General features: G+C 33.7%; 1 pseudogene; it reads right to left on the reverse strand.

Annotated features, from left to right (window-relative positions):
* Nucleotides 1–14455: 14455 nt before the first annotated feature.
* Nucleotides 14456–15316, reverse strand: LOC145160782 (zinc finger A20 and AN1 domain-containing stress-associated protein 5 pseudogene; annotated as a pseudogene).
* Nucleotides 15317–17147: the final 1831 nt, after the last annotated feature.

Genomic DNA, 17147 nt, shown 5'->3' on the forward strand with positions numbered 1-17147 from the left:
AGGAAATTGTGTAGTGCGGTGCTCTATGACGGTTTCCGTGATCACACCGTTTACAGACATCCACGTGTCGAAGAGATCTGATCGGGGTGTTCTCTTTCCGGGTCAACATTTTGGGCCATACTTGTGATACTGGATCTTCTAAAAACTTGTAAACAAACAAAATATATGGGCCTAATAAACTTCATAAACTCAATAGCCAAGTTACCAAGTATAATTAACTGCTAACTAGGCTACATGACAATTGATGTGGACAAAAACTCGTCCGGCCCGCTTCTGGCCAATAGGCCGAAAAACTTGGACTTGTCCCAAGGTAGGTTCGGCAAATTGGTTTGATAAGGATGGCAGGCTTTGCATAGGCTATATTGGGCCTAATGTCACAAGTTATCTCTTTTTTGAATTTTTAGTTCATTTAAGTGTCATATAGTAGCTTAAAAAGGGGAAATCAAAATTTTCATACAAGTTTAAGTGTAATTAACAGAAAACAAACATGGTTTAACAAGAAATGAAAAAAATTATAAAATGAGTGTGGGGAATAGCAGTTCTAAAAAACTTATTTGTATTATATGTTTATGTGAAAATCGTATGAAACGATCATTTGTATTAATGGAATCTAAGCATGTTTTTAAAATTTTAATGAGTGTTGAAAAAGTCCATATATTTTACGTAAAAAGAAGATGATTTAAAAAGAAAATAATATGATGATAGCCATGATATGACTCGGACCATTTGGTTTTAAAACCTTATTAAAAACAACTTTAGACATTGATGCCACTTACAATATTTGTGTTTAATGTGTTTGTTTGTTACAAACTTTATGTAACTTTATGTATAACTAGAAGTGACCCGCGCTTCGCGGCGGTTCGATTTTTTTTCATGTTTACTTTTTTTGGTGTTTTTTTTTCTTTTTCTCGTTTGTTGTTTTCTATTTTGTGTGTATATAATGTTTTGAGGAAAATGGGGTCGTGTAGTAGAATATCGAAGGTCGGGGGACCAAAATCCAAATCCACAAACTAATGTGGCAAAAACTTGAGGTATCACATTTAGTAAATGTTAGGGACCAAATGTGGCAAACTCTTGAAACCTTTATGGCTAGCAATAGAGAATATTGAAGCTGCGGGACCAAAACCGTCAACTCCACAAACTAATGTGATAAAAAGATGAGGAGGGACCAAAAATAGCAAAGTGTTGAAACTTTTGTGGCATAACTTTGAAAAAGTTAAGGAGAGACCAAAAGTGGCAAAGTGTTGAAAATTTTATGGCAAAACTTTGAAGAATAAAAAATATATTATCCATAAGGTTTATGTGATTTAATTGTATATATAATGTGTTTGTCTGTTACGATCGTGTTGAATACTGATTTAATTCTCGGTTACAATATCATACATACTTATAAAGCTAGTATTTTTTCTTGAATCTCATGCATTTGAAACCCCCTGTTTTAACTTCCTCAAACCACATTCATTTGAAACCCCATTTTTTAACTAATGCAACTCAAAAGTTTTCTTAATTATGATTTAACACTCAAAAGTTTTATAACTTATATTATGTTTAATTAGCATTTAGTGAAAAGTTTACTATAAAAATGTCAATCTTTTGTGTCTTTTGTGTTATATAAAATCTTACATGTAAGAAGGATTTGAAGATATTGTGATTCAAAAGTTTTCATATAGTTGAAGCATTCACGATCCAAATATGATGATTTGAAGAAATGAGTTATGTCGCATCGATGGTAATTGTAATATGATTTTTTCTTTCAACCAAAGCAAATGAAGCTTTTCTATTATTTCTTTATATTCAGTTTCTCATTTAATCTTTATATGTGATTTGTGTGTATTACTCAATCTTAAATCTGACTCTCCAAACATCAATGTTTTGCTTGGAATATCTTTCTGATTCTTCTTTTTCAAGAAAAATATTTTGATTACAGGTTAGTGAAGAATTATCATCAAGTTTCTATGGTTGAATGGTGTTAAATGAAGAAAGAAGATTCATAAAATGAATATAGGTTTTTTTGTTTGAGCAAAGTTGACGAATGTTAGTTTTTTCTTTTGATTTAAATATATGTTTATGTAACATCTTTATTTATATATTCAACCACCAAATGCTCATATTTATTTGATTGTGGTTTTTCTATTTTGATTATGTTTATTTTCTATTATTTTTTTGTTGGGTTATCCTACACAACATATTTAAAAGACAATATTTAAAAGATAACATAATTTTGAACATTTGATATGTAATTATGATAGACTTATCATGATATGTTCTTCATATGAAAGTAATTTATCCATATTACTACGAAAAGAATTACATATGACATTTACGAAAATATATATATTATATGTGATTTGTTTAACATGTATATGCACCTATGTATGTTATAAATTTATAATTAAATATCTTTATGTTTAATAATTGAAGGGATTAAAATGATGCATCAAAACCAATTATTTAGACGAATATAATAATAATAATAATAATATTAATAATAATAATAATAATAATAATAATAATAATAACAATTATTATTATTATTATTATTATTATTATTATTATTATTATTATAATTATAAATATAGATTTCCAAGTACCGCATTCATTTGAAACTCACACTACAACTCAAGAGTTTTCTAATTTATGTATATTTATTAGTTACAACTCAAGAGTTTTTAACTTATGATTATTAACTAGTAATCACTAATAACTTTTTATTTTCCTTTGTTTTATAAGGTTGTAAAGTTTTACTCATTAAAAACATTAATGTATTTGAAGAGATTTGTGATTTAAATATGAAGAGTTAATATAAATGTTATAATAGATGTTTTAGTGTTTTTATCTTATTAAAAGTTATAGTGTTTATTTTTCATATTTTTTATTATTCGTTGTATATATATCTTTTTTAATACAAATGTTATAATAGATGTTTTTCTATTTTTATGTTACTAAAAGTTGCAGTTCATATTTTTGTTCATACGTTTTGTTACCTGTTATATTATCATTCATTTGATATATAATTTACACAATTGTAAACGGTTTATAAAATTATCAAATAATTGTGTATACCACAATGACTTAAAAATTAAACTATAATGTTTAATAAAACTAATATGTTAACTATATGTTTGCTTTACTACTAACATTTTGTTTCAAAGTAGAAATATTAAATAATAATTTGGTAAAAGTTATTATTTTAACTATATAATTCTATTCTCGCGCAATGCGCGGGGATTCGCCTAGTATCTTATAAAGCTAGCATTTTTCTAAGCATCACATTGATTTGAAACTTCTTTGTCCTTTCATATTCTCAAAACTTATAAAAGAGGCAAATTTCCAAGCACTTTGAAACTCCCATGTTTTTTCATATTCTCCAATGACTTTTCAAATGCATTTTAGTAATAATTATTAATTGCTTATACATCAAACATGTTATATAAGTTGTTACATGTGATTTATGAATCTTTGTTTGTCTCTTTAGTTCTTGGTTTCCTAAACATCTCACTTTGAGTGAAATTCTTTCTGCATCTTCTTAGTTTATAATGTCACCAACTTGAAACATTACAATTTTAGCAACATTGCACCACACTTCTCTAATCACTAATGTAAGAAGAATGTTGATTACATTGTGTTTTTATATAGAAAATGCAAAATATGATTTGTTGTGTTATGGATTTAAAAACAAAATGGTGGTTAGATGTTGTATATTTAATTGTAGTGTATGTCTAATATTAGGATTTGGTTCATAATATTCTTTTATATGTTAATATCCTTTTGTTTATGTTATATGAAGATTATTGTGCAATGTGGGTGGTTGTATGGTAACTTTATGTTTGTAATTATATTTTAGTTTTCATTTATGGGTGGTTGTAATTGTACTTTATATTTGTAATTGTATTTTAGTTTGTATTTTACTTTGCGTTTATGGTGTTTACGGGAAGAAAAATATGAGAATGATCGATACTTTGATTGTTGGCGTTTTTTTGTTGTATGCATCATATCCACGTTAAACATAGATGAACATTTAACATTATGGTTTATATTATGATAGAGTAAAAAAATTATATTTGTGTTATTTAGGTACCTTTATCTTTGTTTTGAAAAAGTCTTGCTACACAAGTTTTTTATCTTTGTTCCACTTATATAGAAGAAATTCTAAAATGTTTACCTTTTTTTAATATTGGAATGCGATTTTCCTTTCTATTTTTTCCCTTTGGTGTACGACACAAACGAACACAAGTAAGATTTAAAATAATTAGCATTATTAATAACTATATTTATAAATAACTTAAAATTCCATCCGGTTGTAGTATATGAAGTATTTTCAACCAAATGCTCAATTTCCTTAACAATTAAACATCAATAGATGTTTATAATTCTCATTTTATTAACAAATATTGTTTTTTCTATGATAAGTAAATAAAAATTGTTATAACTATTTTTCTTAAAACAACATGATAACAATAATAGTTTAAACAACATAAATTAAAAAAAAATAGATTATGATACATTGGAAAAACGATTAATGTTTGAAATTAATCATAAACGAAATAAAAAAAAATGTTTAAATAAATGGTTTTCCAATTAACAATGCCAATAGTTAAAAAAATGTATCAAATAAAAAACTACATGTAACTAGCTAAATTCACACACAACATATGAATGGATACCATTGAGATGATATGATCCTAAAATATATATATATATATATATATATATATATATATATATATATATATATATATATGTCTTATGGTATATTTAAAATAATTATAATATTTTATAACATCTTAGTGCAATATTCATTTGAAACCCCCTATTTTAATTAACACTTCTTAATAATGACTTAAACACTCAAAAGTTTTATAACATATATATTATGTTTAATATGCATTTAATGAAAATATTACTATAAAAGGTCAATCTTTTATGTAGACAACCATATAAATCACATACAATTGAAAAAGTAAACAATCTTAAAGATTTTTGTGTTGGTTTGAAGTATTTTGACCGTTTTTTGAATTATTTTATTATGGTAGAGCTTTTAATTTATATGTTTGTTATATGTTAATTCTTTTTTTATATTTTTTTGGTTATAGTATTCTTTTAATACAATTGATGTATGTTGTGGTTGAATCGTTAATGTAAATTATATTGTATACATGTTATCGATCATATATTATATATGTTGCTTCAAAAAATAATTAATTAAAATTCATATATATGCTATATTTTCTAGGGGTGTGTATGGGTCAGTTTCGTTCGGTTATAGGCTAAAACCAAACCATAATCATTGCAATCGGTTAATGAATTTTGGTAACCAATGTGAATCGGTTAACATTTTAGTCGGTTAATGGTGTTCGGTCATCGATTAATATCGGTTAACGATAATGGTTCAAAATGATATGGAAATAAAAATACATTACTATAAAATATGAGAAACAAACAAAAAATAATCATTGCTATAAAAATTACATTACTATAAAATGTGAGCAACAAAAAATCATTGCTATAAAAAGTGAAAAATTAGAAAGTAGGTTGCTAAAATTACAAGTGGTAAATTAATGGTGATTAACTAATACCAAATTGTATAACTAAATCTAATTCAAAATTAAGTACTTTATAACTGTGACATGATTACTCTTCAAGTTCTCAGTTTCCAATATAATTACATATTATATACCTTTTATATATATATATATATATATATATATATATATATATATATATATATATATATATATATATATTATAGTTTAGTTAATATTGTTGGATTGATTCAGTTCATTTTGTAGTGATTTGGTTTTTGATGAAAACCATAAGGGAATCATATGTATTCGGTTAATCAATATTAGAAATCACACCATCTTTTAGTAATAGTTCAATTATATTGGTTGATTCGGTTTTGGTGTGGTTTTCGGTTAACCGCGATTACTGTTCATCAGCGATACTGTTCACCGTGATTACTGTTCATCGGAGTTACTGTTCATCGTGATTACTGTTCATCGGAGTTACTGTTAATCGGTGTTACTGTTCACCGACGATACTGTTCATCGGTGTTACTATTCACCTGACGATTACTGTTCATCACGGCTACTGTTCACGGATACTGTTCACGGTTACTGTTCATCGCACTATTCATCGGTACTGTTCACGTGCACTGTTCATTGCCACCATTTGCAATTTTGGGGTATGCCTTTTTTGCTCATTTCTGTATTTGGTTTGGTTTGATTTGTTCGTTTGTCGGTTTTGAGGGTTTCGTTTTCGTCTAGCTTTGTTGATTTCGAGATCTTGATCGTTTTTTGCTGCTACTCGTATTTAGTATTTGACTGATATTGAAATATGGCCCCAAGAGATGATTCTCTTCAGTCCATTAGTATTCAACTTGATGGCAAAAACTTTGCCTATTTGAGTTATGTTATGAAAAATTTCTTGCGGTGCAAGAGTATGTGGGGGATTGTTACAGGTGACAAGAAGAAACCAACAGACGAGAAGGCCGCTAATTATGCAACCTTACTGGATTCATGGGAGACTAATAACTCCAAGATCATTACTTGGATTAATAATTCTGTCATCCAGTCTATTGGTACTCAGTTGGCGAAGTATGACACGACAAAGGAGGTTTGGGATCACTTGGCTAGGTTGTATACTCAGTCTAACTTTGCAAAGCAGTATCAGTTAGAGTTTGATATTCGAGCCCTCCAACAGAACAATCTCAGTGTTCAGGAATTTTATGCAGCTATGTCGGATTTGTGGGATCAGTTAGCTCTTACAGAACCTGATGTGTTGAAGGCTTTTAAGCCTTATATTGATAGAAGGGAAGAGCAACGTTTGGTTCAGTTCTTGATGGCATTACGTTCAGATTTTGAAGGTCTGCGTGGATCAATCTTGCATCGTACACCTCTTCCCACTGTTGATTCGGTTGTTCACGAGTTGATTGCTGAAGAAACTCGTATCAAGTCCATTGCTGACAAAGCTCCCAAGACAGCCACTCCTGCTGTCTTTGCTGTTTCACAACGACCCCAATCTTCAAACCAAAATCGTCCCAGAGTTGCATTTGATGAGTGTGCTTTCTGTAAGAAGAAGAACCATTGGAAGGCAAATTGTCCTTTGCTGACAAGCAAGGGAAATCAGCAGCAACAACAAACAAGATCACCAGCACACTCTCAGTCTTCACAGCAGAACAAGTCTTCTGGACAGTCACGTCCCTCTTTTTCATCTTTTAGGCCACCACAGTACGCTGCTGCTACACCTTCAGTTGAGAATGAAACAGATTTCACACCACCATCAGCCTTGGATCCACAGATTGTTGAGCAGGTCAGACAGTTCTTAGCTACCAATCCAACTGCCATGTCAGCTTCCATGTCTCATTCAGGTCTGTCTTCATCCAACACGTCAGGTATTCCTTCATCCTTGTGGATATTGGATTCTGGTGCATCTCATCACATGTCACCACATTTTTCATCTTTTGCTTCATTATCTTCTCGTACATCTGTCTCTGTTATGTCTGCTAGTGCTACACCCATGTCAGTAGAGGGTGTTGGTTCTATTGTCACTCCTTATATATCTTTAACAGATGTGTATTACATTCCTACACTTGCTTTGAATCTTGCATCGGTCAGTCAGTTGTGTAAATCTGGTTGTTGGGTCTTCTTTTCTGATTCATTCTGCTGTGTACAGGACATTCGGTCTCGGAGGGTGATTGGGATAGGCCGTAGACTTGGGGAGCTTTATGTCTTGGAGCAGCTACATGTTGCTGCATCTAGTGTCGATTTGTCGTCTTTTCGTTTAAACCCTTCATCGTCTCCTTTTTATCTTTGGCATTCTCGTTTGGGACATGTTTCAACGTCTCGTTTACAGTTTTTGTTTTCCACTGGTGTGTTAGGCTCTTTGAAATTTGATGATATTTCTGATTGTTGTGGTTGTAAACTGGGAAAATTTTCTGCTTTACCGTTTAATAAAAGTGTCACTCGTTCTGTTGCTCCCTTTGATATTGTGCATTCTGATGTGTGGGGTCCCTCTTCGATAACCTCCAAGTCCGGAGCTAACTATTATGTTTCATTCATTGATTATTACACTCGTTATACGTGGGTTTATTTTATGAAGCGCAGGTCTAACTATTTCACCATATATAGTGAATTCAGAGCTCTTGTCAAGACTCAACACTCTGCTATCATAAAATGTTTTCGGTGTGATCTGGGAGGAGAATTTACCTCCAATGATTTTAAACAATTATTGGCATCTGATGGCACTATACATCAATCATCTTGTACAGACACTCCTCAGCAGAATGGTGTTGCAGAAAGAAAACATCGACATCTCCTAGAAACTGCTAGATCCTTACTACTCTCTGCTCAAGTTCCCAATATGTTTTGGGGAGAAGCTGTTCATACCGCTACTTATGTTATTAATCGCATTCCTACTGTGTACACTTCGGGGAAGTCTCCTTATGAAATGTTGTTTGGACAAATCCCAGATTATTCTTCATTACGAGTGTTTGGGTGTACATGTTTTGTCTTGAAGCCTCATGTAGAGAGAGATAAGTTGTCTTCAAAATCAGCTCTTTGTGTTTTTCTGGGATATGGTATTGGTCAGAAAGGTTATCGGTGCTATGATCCTTCAAATCAGAAACTGTATGTATCTCGCAATGTCACCTTTTTGGAGCATATTCCATTCTATAGCATTCCTGTTCAGTCACATGATGCAACCCGAGAGGAGCTTCGTACTATTGATCTGTTTAGCATTGACATTGATGATCCACCACTTGCTGCTGATCCACCACATGTGGCTGATCTAGCACCTATCGTTGATCCTCTGCCTACAAATCATCAAGACCCCCCTCCATCGAGACCTTATCGTAATAAGAAGTCCACAAAGCTTCCTGAATTTGTCTATTCCTCTTACTCACCGGCTTTTGCTTATTTTATTACTAATGTACATCGTCTCTCTGAGCCAACATCCTATAAAGAGGCCATTTCTGATCCCCTTTGGCAGACCGCTATGGCTGAGGAACTTGCAGCTCTTTATCAGACTCATACATGGGATCTGGTTCCGCTTCCACCTGGAAAACACACGATTGGTTGTCGTTGGGTTTATAAAATCAAAACAAAGTCTGATGGATCCGTTGAGCGTTATAAAGCCAGACTTGTTGCGAAAGGGTACGCGCAAAAGTATGGTATGGATTATGAGGAGACGTTTGCTCCTGTTGCAAAAATGACGACTGTTCGCACCTTGATTGCAGTTTCTTCCATTCGCCAATGGAATATTTATCAAATGGATGTCAAGAATGCTTTCTTGAATGGTGATCTTCATGAAGAAGTATACATATCTACTCTCCCTGGTATTGCTCATCGGCCAGGTGAAGTTTGTCGACTTCGGAAGGCTCTATATGGCCTCAAACAAGCCCCTCGTGCTTGGTTTGAGAAATTTTCTACGGTGATTACTTCTCTTGGTTTTCAACCAAGTAACCATGATTCGGCTCTATTTATTCGATGTACGAATGCAGGTCGGATTAATCTTTCCTTATATGTCGATGACATGATTATTACTGGTGATGATCATGATGGTATAGAGTCTTTAAAGCGTGATTTGGCTCACCGTTTTGCTATGAAAGACTTGGAATTACTTCGTTATTTCTTGGGGATTGAAGTTGCTCAATCTCCAAAGGGTTATCTTTTATCTCAAACGAAGTATATTTCAGATTTGTTTGAACGTGCACGACTCACGGATAATCGAACAATTGATACGCCTATAGAGAGTAATGCAAAGTACTCTCCAACTGATGGTGTCCCATTATCAGATCCAAGTCTTTATCGTACCATTGTTGCGAGTTTGGTTTACCTGACTGTCACTAGACCGGATATTGCTCATGCAATTCATGTGGTTAGCCAGTTTGTCACTGCTCCTACTACTGTTCATTGGGGAGCTGTTCTTCGTATTTTGAGATATTTACGTGGTACTCAGTTCCGCACTCTTATGTTTCCTTCTTCATCCTCTCTTGAGTTGCGTGCCTATAGTAATGCAAATTGGGATAGTGATATTTATGATCGTAAGTCCACTACTGGGTATTGTGTTTTTCTTGGAGATTCATTGATATCATGGAAAAGCAAGAAACAAGATGTTGTTTCTCGATCTTCTACAGAATCTGAGTATTGAGCCATGGCTATCGCCTCTTGTGAGATTGTTTGGTTGAGATGGCTTCTTGCAGATATGGGCGTTCACATCTCTCAGCCTACCCCTTTGTATTGTGATAACGAGAGTGCGATAATGATTGCCAAGAATTCAGTGTTTCATGAGCGCACAAAGCACATTGAGATTGACTGTCATTTCACACGTCATCATCTCCAGAAGGGCACTATCTCCCTTCCTTATGTTCCTTCCTCTTTGCAGACTGCTGATATTCTTACGAAGCCGTTGACTGCTCCTCGATTCCATTTTCTGTCTGACAAACTCCCAATGCTTATTGCTGTTGCATTGTGAGTTTGAAGGGGGATGTTAGCCTAATAAGATTTTGGGCTTTATTTTGTATTGGGTTTTATGATTGGGCCTTTTCGCTAGGAAACCCTAATTAGCTTGTCTATATATTATGTCTTTCCTTTTCATTGTATTTGTACTTCTCTTTGATAATAATATGAAACCCTAGCCGTTATATGTATTTCACTTGTTATTTTACATTCCAAACATAGGTATCAGTTTTTTCTGTTTTTCTTGTATGTTTTCGTTCACAAACTCTACATGATCTCCTCTTTTAAACAATTGTGTTTGGTAATGTTCCTTAGATAATGGTCTTTGGCCTAAGTTTTTTAAAAGATAGGGTAATGTAAGGCCATGGATAATGACATTTGATTCGTTATGTTCCCTGTCATATTATTTATTTCTCTTGTAAAACACAACGGGTTGAATTAGGTTTAGTGTGAGAAGGTGATTGCACCTAAAGAGGTTGGTGATTATGAGGTTAACAGTTTATTGCGACTAATCGGGGTATTTTAGGAAATTGAAGATGATGTTTTTTGAAGGAAGCTAGATCCTTATGGGTGCGTTTGATAAAAGTATACATGGTAATATGGTGATTTTAGACACTTGACAAGAGGGTACGCCTTCAAAAGAATTGGTAATTGGATCTAAACATATTTTTGGAATGATATATGGGTTGGGTCAAGATCGTTAGCCAATCGATTCTCAAAACTAAACTATTAAAAATAAAAGGGTCTCGTCTTTTTATTGTGACACGGAGAAATACTCTACTTAGAAATAGACTTTATGTCCAGGAAGTGGATGTGCAACTTTCCTTTAGTTCTCTAGACTTTTTGCTTGTGTTACTATCATGGATTTGGAAAAGGGTTATTGACATAATAACATATGAAAGTTTCGTGTTTGGTTTTGAATGAACATTTAACTTTTTTTAGACCTTTTAGATTATCAAACTCGAAATATACATGTCTAAAATACCATTTTTTTTTAAATTAACAGGTTTCCCGGCTGAAGTGATGATGTGTAGATTTACTTTTAATAGTTAAAGGTTTCCATAGCCACCTAGACACATCCACGTGAACCTGAGGAATGAAATGTAAATCTTACCCTTCATCTTTAATGGATGCTCCAAAACCCAATAACTCAAGGTCGTCACCTCCAGATACACAAATCATCATCTTGATGCACAAATCGTCATCCTAACCATCTCTATTCTCGATCTCTTCTCTTTTTAGAAACCATTGTTTTTCTCACCTCCGTTTTGGATCTCATCTCGACGCACGCATCATTACTAAAACCTAATCAGACATTTTCTTTAGATTTATGGGCATCCTTTGAACCTAATTGAACCTGTAATTAGTTGAATCAACATAAGAAATCAGCTTTCAGAGAAAGGAATTGAACCTTGCCATCTGGTGTGTTCGTAGCCAGATCGACGAAGTCTCTGGGTATTTCAGTCCATGATTTGTTCCTATAGTTTACTGTTAAGGAAATCCATATGGATATTTCCTTTGTGATTCATCATTATCATCACCATCGCTAGGTATTCAGGGGCCAAATACCCCATTGTTCTAGTTGTTAGTGTTGAAACAAAACTTTTACCATGGTCAATCATCGTGGCTAGCCTTAAATCCTCTAATCGTCCATTGAAATTTGCATCCAACATCATATTGCTAGCTTTAATGTCTCTATAAATCACTTGTTGCTCACATTCTTGATGAAGATAAGTCAAAATAGAGGCTAACCAAATTACGATATTGTCTTCCCTTCATGAAAATGCTTTAATTTTTTCACAACTATTGCATTGCCTGAGGATGCCACAAATGCGTAAACAGACGCAAAGCACCATGCCCAATGATCCGACCTAAATGGAACCCATTTGTGGCTATTTTAAGCTCTATGTAACTGAATTATTTGGCCCTGTTAGAAGCTCTGTTTGAATGTTCATATCTATTTTTTTCCACCTCTGTTTCTTGAAAGAAAGGTATCCGAAAACCACAAAAGCGCTGCACAAAACCAGTAAGGTATATTTTGATGTGGGTGTTTTGCATAAACAATTTTCTTTGTCATGATTTGATACACCAAGGTAATGTTTGGTTTCCACTATTTCTGTTGATAGTCAACGCATCATTCAAAGTGTGGCTAAGGTAAACAAAATTAACTTTTCTTTGCCTTTCTTCTAATTTGACCGTCGGTGTCTTTTGCAGCCGCCAAGAAATCCTATTATTTTTTCCCTTTGTGATTTTTTTTGATCGACAATACAAATATATATTAAACTACTCCTAAATTATTCCATGTCCACAGTGGGACTTGAACCCCCGACCGCAAAGAGGGAGGGCAACACCGGATACCGCTGAGCTAGAAGCCCTAAATTATTCCCTTTGTGATTCATCACCAACTGTAATTGATCGGAAAAATGATAGATTTTGTCGGGTTTGGAAGTCCGACCTTCTTTGGTTCGCGGGTGAAACTTAATACACATTCTCAATTTTTTTTCTCAGCAATAGGTTGGTACACGTGGCAATGGAAACCTTTGACTATTAGAAGTCACTGTACACATAGGAAATATAACTGGGAAACTTGATAATTTTGAGAAAAATGATATTTTAGATAGGTAAATTTTGAGTTTAATGGTTTAAAAGGTCAAAAAAAAAAATTAAATGATCATTTAAAACTAAACGTGAAACTTTCATGTGTTATTATGTCAACTAGGAAAAGGCCCGTGCGTTGCACGGGTGAAAGTTTAGTGGCAAAATATAAAGAAGTAAAAATAAAGTGCCAAAATTATAAAGAGGAAAAATTTGTTGAAACTTTAGTGACAAAATTAGTAAAAATAAAGTACCAAAACTATAAAGAGGAAAAGTTTGTTGAAACTTTAGTGGCAAAATTATAAAAAAGTAAAAATAAAATGGTAAAATTATAAAAGAATAAAGAAAAAGGGTTTTAAAAAAGTAAAAGTGAATGTTTAGTGGCAAAAATATGAAGAAGTAAAAATAAAGGGGCAAAATTATAAATAAGAAAAGTTTATTGAAACTTTAGTGGTAAAATTAAAAAAAAAAGTAAAAATATAGTGTTAAAATTATAAATATGGAAAGTTTCCTGTTGAAAATTAATTAGGGTTGTCTAAATGGTAAAAAAATGTGTCTTTTTAGCCAACATTTATATATATATATATATATATATATATATATATATATATATATATATATATATATATATATATATATATATATATAATAACCCTTTGGAAAATTATTGGTATTGTGATTTATGAGTATGGGGTTATTTCTCGGTTTCCTTTGGATACTAAAGATTAGTGATTTTTAATCAACTTATTGGTTTTTTAGAAAAACTAGAATTTTTTGGCTTTTTAAAAATGTCATTTTTTACATTAAAAATTTGATATTTGTCGAACTCTTTTTTAAGCTTTTTAAAAATTCAATAAATTAATAGTCATTTTGAAAACCACTCCCAAACACCTCTAATTTTATAGCAGCTATTGGTTTAACGAAACCAAACAATTTATGAGGATGGTTTTTTTTTTTTTTTTTGCTGTTGTATTACGACTCAAATTCTTTGGTCGAAGGTGACGAATTACTATTGCATTTGGCTGCAATTTTTTTGGAAATAGCGAATAAGTATATAAATGATCGGGCCGAATTTAGACTTTTATGCAAGCAATGGTTTGATAAAGTTAACTCTTATCATGACTTTCGTCTCGTTATAATAACTTTAAAGTTTCTTTGGTTTGATACCAAATTTATTCAAATGTCAAGCTAAATTATTCAACTTTATTTATTACTTGGGCTATCTTGCGTCGTCAATAATTTGCGGCATCAGTACAGCCACATTTCCAGAATACTTTGCTGGTAAAGTTGGTCCATCCACCATGCGCTACATTATCCTTTTTCTGACTTTTTTTTTTCTTTTTTTTTTATTTATATTTTCTAGATTGCCAGCTAAAACTTGAGAGCGAAATACTGATTATAAATTTAATAAAAAATATTAAGCACCGTAATTCATGAAAAGTCCCACTAACATGATAAATCAAATTGACAATATTACGCTCAACTTTTTTTTTTCTTTTATCAAATTTCACATACCATACCCCACTCCCCCAACCCACTCTTCCTTTTTCCCACCGGAAAAACGTGACGTAAGCACCCTATCTTTCGCTACTTTTTCTGTTCCTAAGCTCCGCCCCATATTTTTACAACGGAGATGCGAAAATGAGATGAATTGATTATCCGGACGATGTCGTTTTGTCTCTCTCCAGACTCCGCGTCATACCTTGAGAATTTTCGCCGCTCTAACAACTGGATTTTCGCGAGCAATAGCCTCACGTCCGGCGGCTTTGTAGTCGTAGTTACAGTCATGTCGATCGGAGTATCGGTGCTCGGAACAAAACATCTCGCCACAACGGCACCTAAACCCCATCAGTCCAACCTTCCTCTTGCAACCTGAGCACCTGTTCACCTCCCGCTTCTTAAACATGTTACAGACGCTCTTATCGAACAGATCCACCTCCAATCGTCGTTTTTGAGGCAGATCCAACTTTTCCGGCGAGGCAGCGGAGTTTGGTCTGAAGTCAACGATAACACCGCTCTTCGGATCCGATCTATCCGGCGACGATCTACGGTCATCTGAAGCGGACATCTTTGAAGAGGCGGCGGGGATCGGCGGTGTGCACAAGGTCAAGGTTTCAGGAACTTTGAGCTCGGTCTCCTCCATCTCTCTCTTCTGAGCCATACCTTTTTGGGATGAGAGAGAGAGAGAGAGAGAGAGAGAGGGGGGGGGGAGAAAGAGAACGTGTGTGAAGGGAAAGAGATTGCGGTTTTAGAAAGAGAAAGAGGTTGGGGATGGGATGGGAATAACTTTAAAGGTCTGAAAGTGGTGATGGTGTAAATGACGGTAATACCCTTCTGAGTAATATAATCACTTCTGACAACTTGCATTCACAAGTCACAACTGAAAAAGAAAGAATACCCTGCCAAGCAAATTATACTCCTTCCATTAATATATAGATTTGTTAAATACAAAAACTAATACATTGCAATTGCAATTTCTATTTCTAAAGTTACATTTTTTATTTAAATCAGACTTTAACATGGCGAGGATGCATTTCCAATAACTTTTAATAATCTAATAATTATTAAAAAAAACTCTTTATAATTTAATGACCATAACGGGATTATCAAACAACTATATTTCTCAAAAATATATAAAATGAAATGTAATTCGTGCCGTGATATTACTTTTTACAGCTTTTGCTGAAAAACAACGATTACATGTATATGGATGGTTTGTGAGATCCATTAATTTTATGAACTACTTTTGTCACATATATTTCTAGAAGATAAACACGACTTTTCGCAAATAGCTCTCTTGGACTGAGTTAATTATTTCATAAACTTTTTATTTTTCTTGGCTAATTTTTTAGAGTTCATGGAATTGTTGAACATTAGGTGAGAAACTTTAAAAGCAAGTGAACATTAGGCCTTTTTCTGCATCAAAGAACAATTTGCAATAAAAGTCTACTCGTTGAGGTGCAGAATTCAACAAAAGATATCCATGGTTCGAACCCTTGCACACCAAAAATATTACTATTGCTCTACGATTTAAAGAAAAAACTTGTAACAGTTAAATAGAAAGTGGAAGTGTAACATCCGGATACCCAGGTATCTTATTTTAAGTATTTTGTAGAATTTTAGAAAGGGACTCGGCGAGTAGGCGCTCAGACTCGCCGAGTGGAATCGCGCTTCTGCCAGCCTGGATTTAATGAAGGGACTCGGCGAGTCCACGCTGTTAAATGAAGCCCTAATTTTCGGGGCTTGTGCCCTATTTAAAGACCCTTATGGCCGTCATTTGAGGCCACCTTGTTCCAGAGAAACCCTAGAGGTATAATCCCTTCTATTTCGTATTGATATGATAGATTTCATGATTTTAGGGTTTTTACCTCCCTTTTTTTATAAGATCTAGTGAGTATGAGGTCCCCTTTGTGTTGATGATATCAGATCTGGACCTTGAGAGGTCCATAGAGTCACTACCTTCTAGCTTTTTGCAAGCAAATAAGCAATTGGAGACTAGGTTGCCATTTCTAGTGATATTTCTCCATTTGAGGCTTGATATGGGTTGCATGCACATAAAGGTTGCACCTTTACGTGACTTTTGAATGTTAGAAGGATGGATCTACTGTTTGGTGAAGTAGATCTGACCTCAAGAGATCTTTTGAGAGTTTTCATGGGAGGAACTCGCCGAGTCCATAAGGGACTCGACAAGTCGAGTCGGGTTGCCCCGTGACTCGCGATCCGTAACGACCCGGGGAGTATAGGGTTGACTCAGTGAGTCAAGTGAGGACCAGGGACGAGGAGGCAGGCATGTACTCGCCGAGTCACTCTAGTGCACTCGGCGAGTCTGGTCAATGTTGACTGTTGACTTCTGTTGACTTTTAGGGATTAGTCAGTGTTTGGACTTATGAGCCATTAGAGGGGCAGAATGGTCTTTTACCCTTCTTAGAGAACTTATAGAGAGGAGTTGGCCTAGCCTTTAGAAGTTGTATTAATTAGAGAATTTATTTATGTGATTAGGTGAAGGCTAGTACAGTATTTCAGAGTTCGAGGTTTACCGAGTTACTCGAGGTGAGTCTTCTCACTATACTTTACCTAGGGTGGTAATTAGAGTTA

The sequence above is a fragment of the Lactuca virosa genome, chromosome 2 (assembly GCF_052849685.1).
Source record: "Lactuca virosa cultivar CGN04683 chromosome 2, Lactuca_virosa_CGN04683_v6, whole genome shotgun sequence".
Classification (NCBI taxonomy): domain Eukaryota; kingdom Viridiplantae; phylum Streptophyta; class Magnoliopsida; order Asterales; family Asteraceae; genus Lactuca; species Lactuca virosa.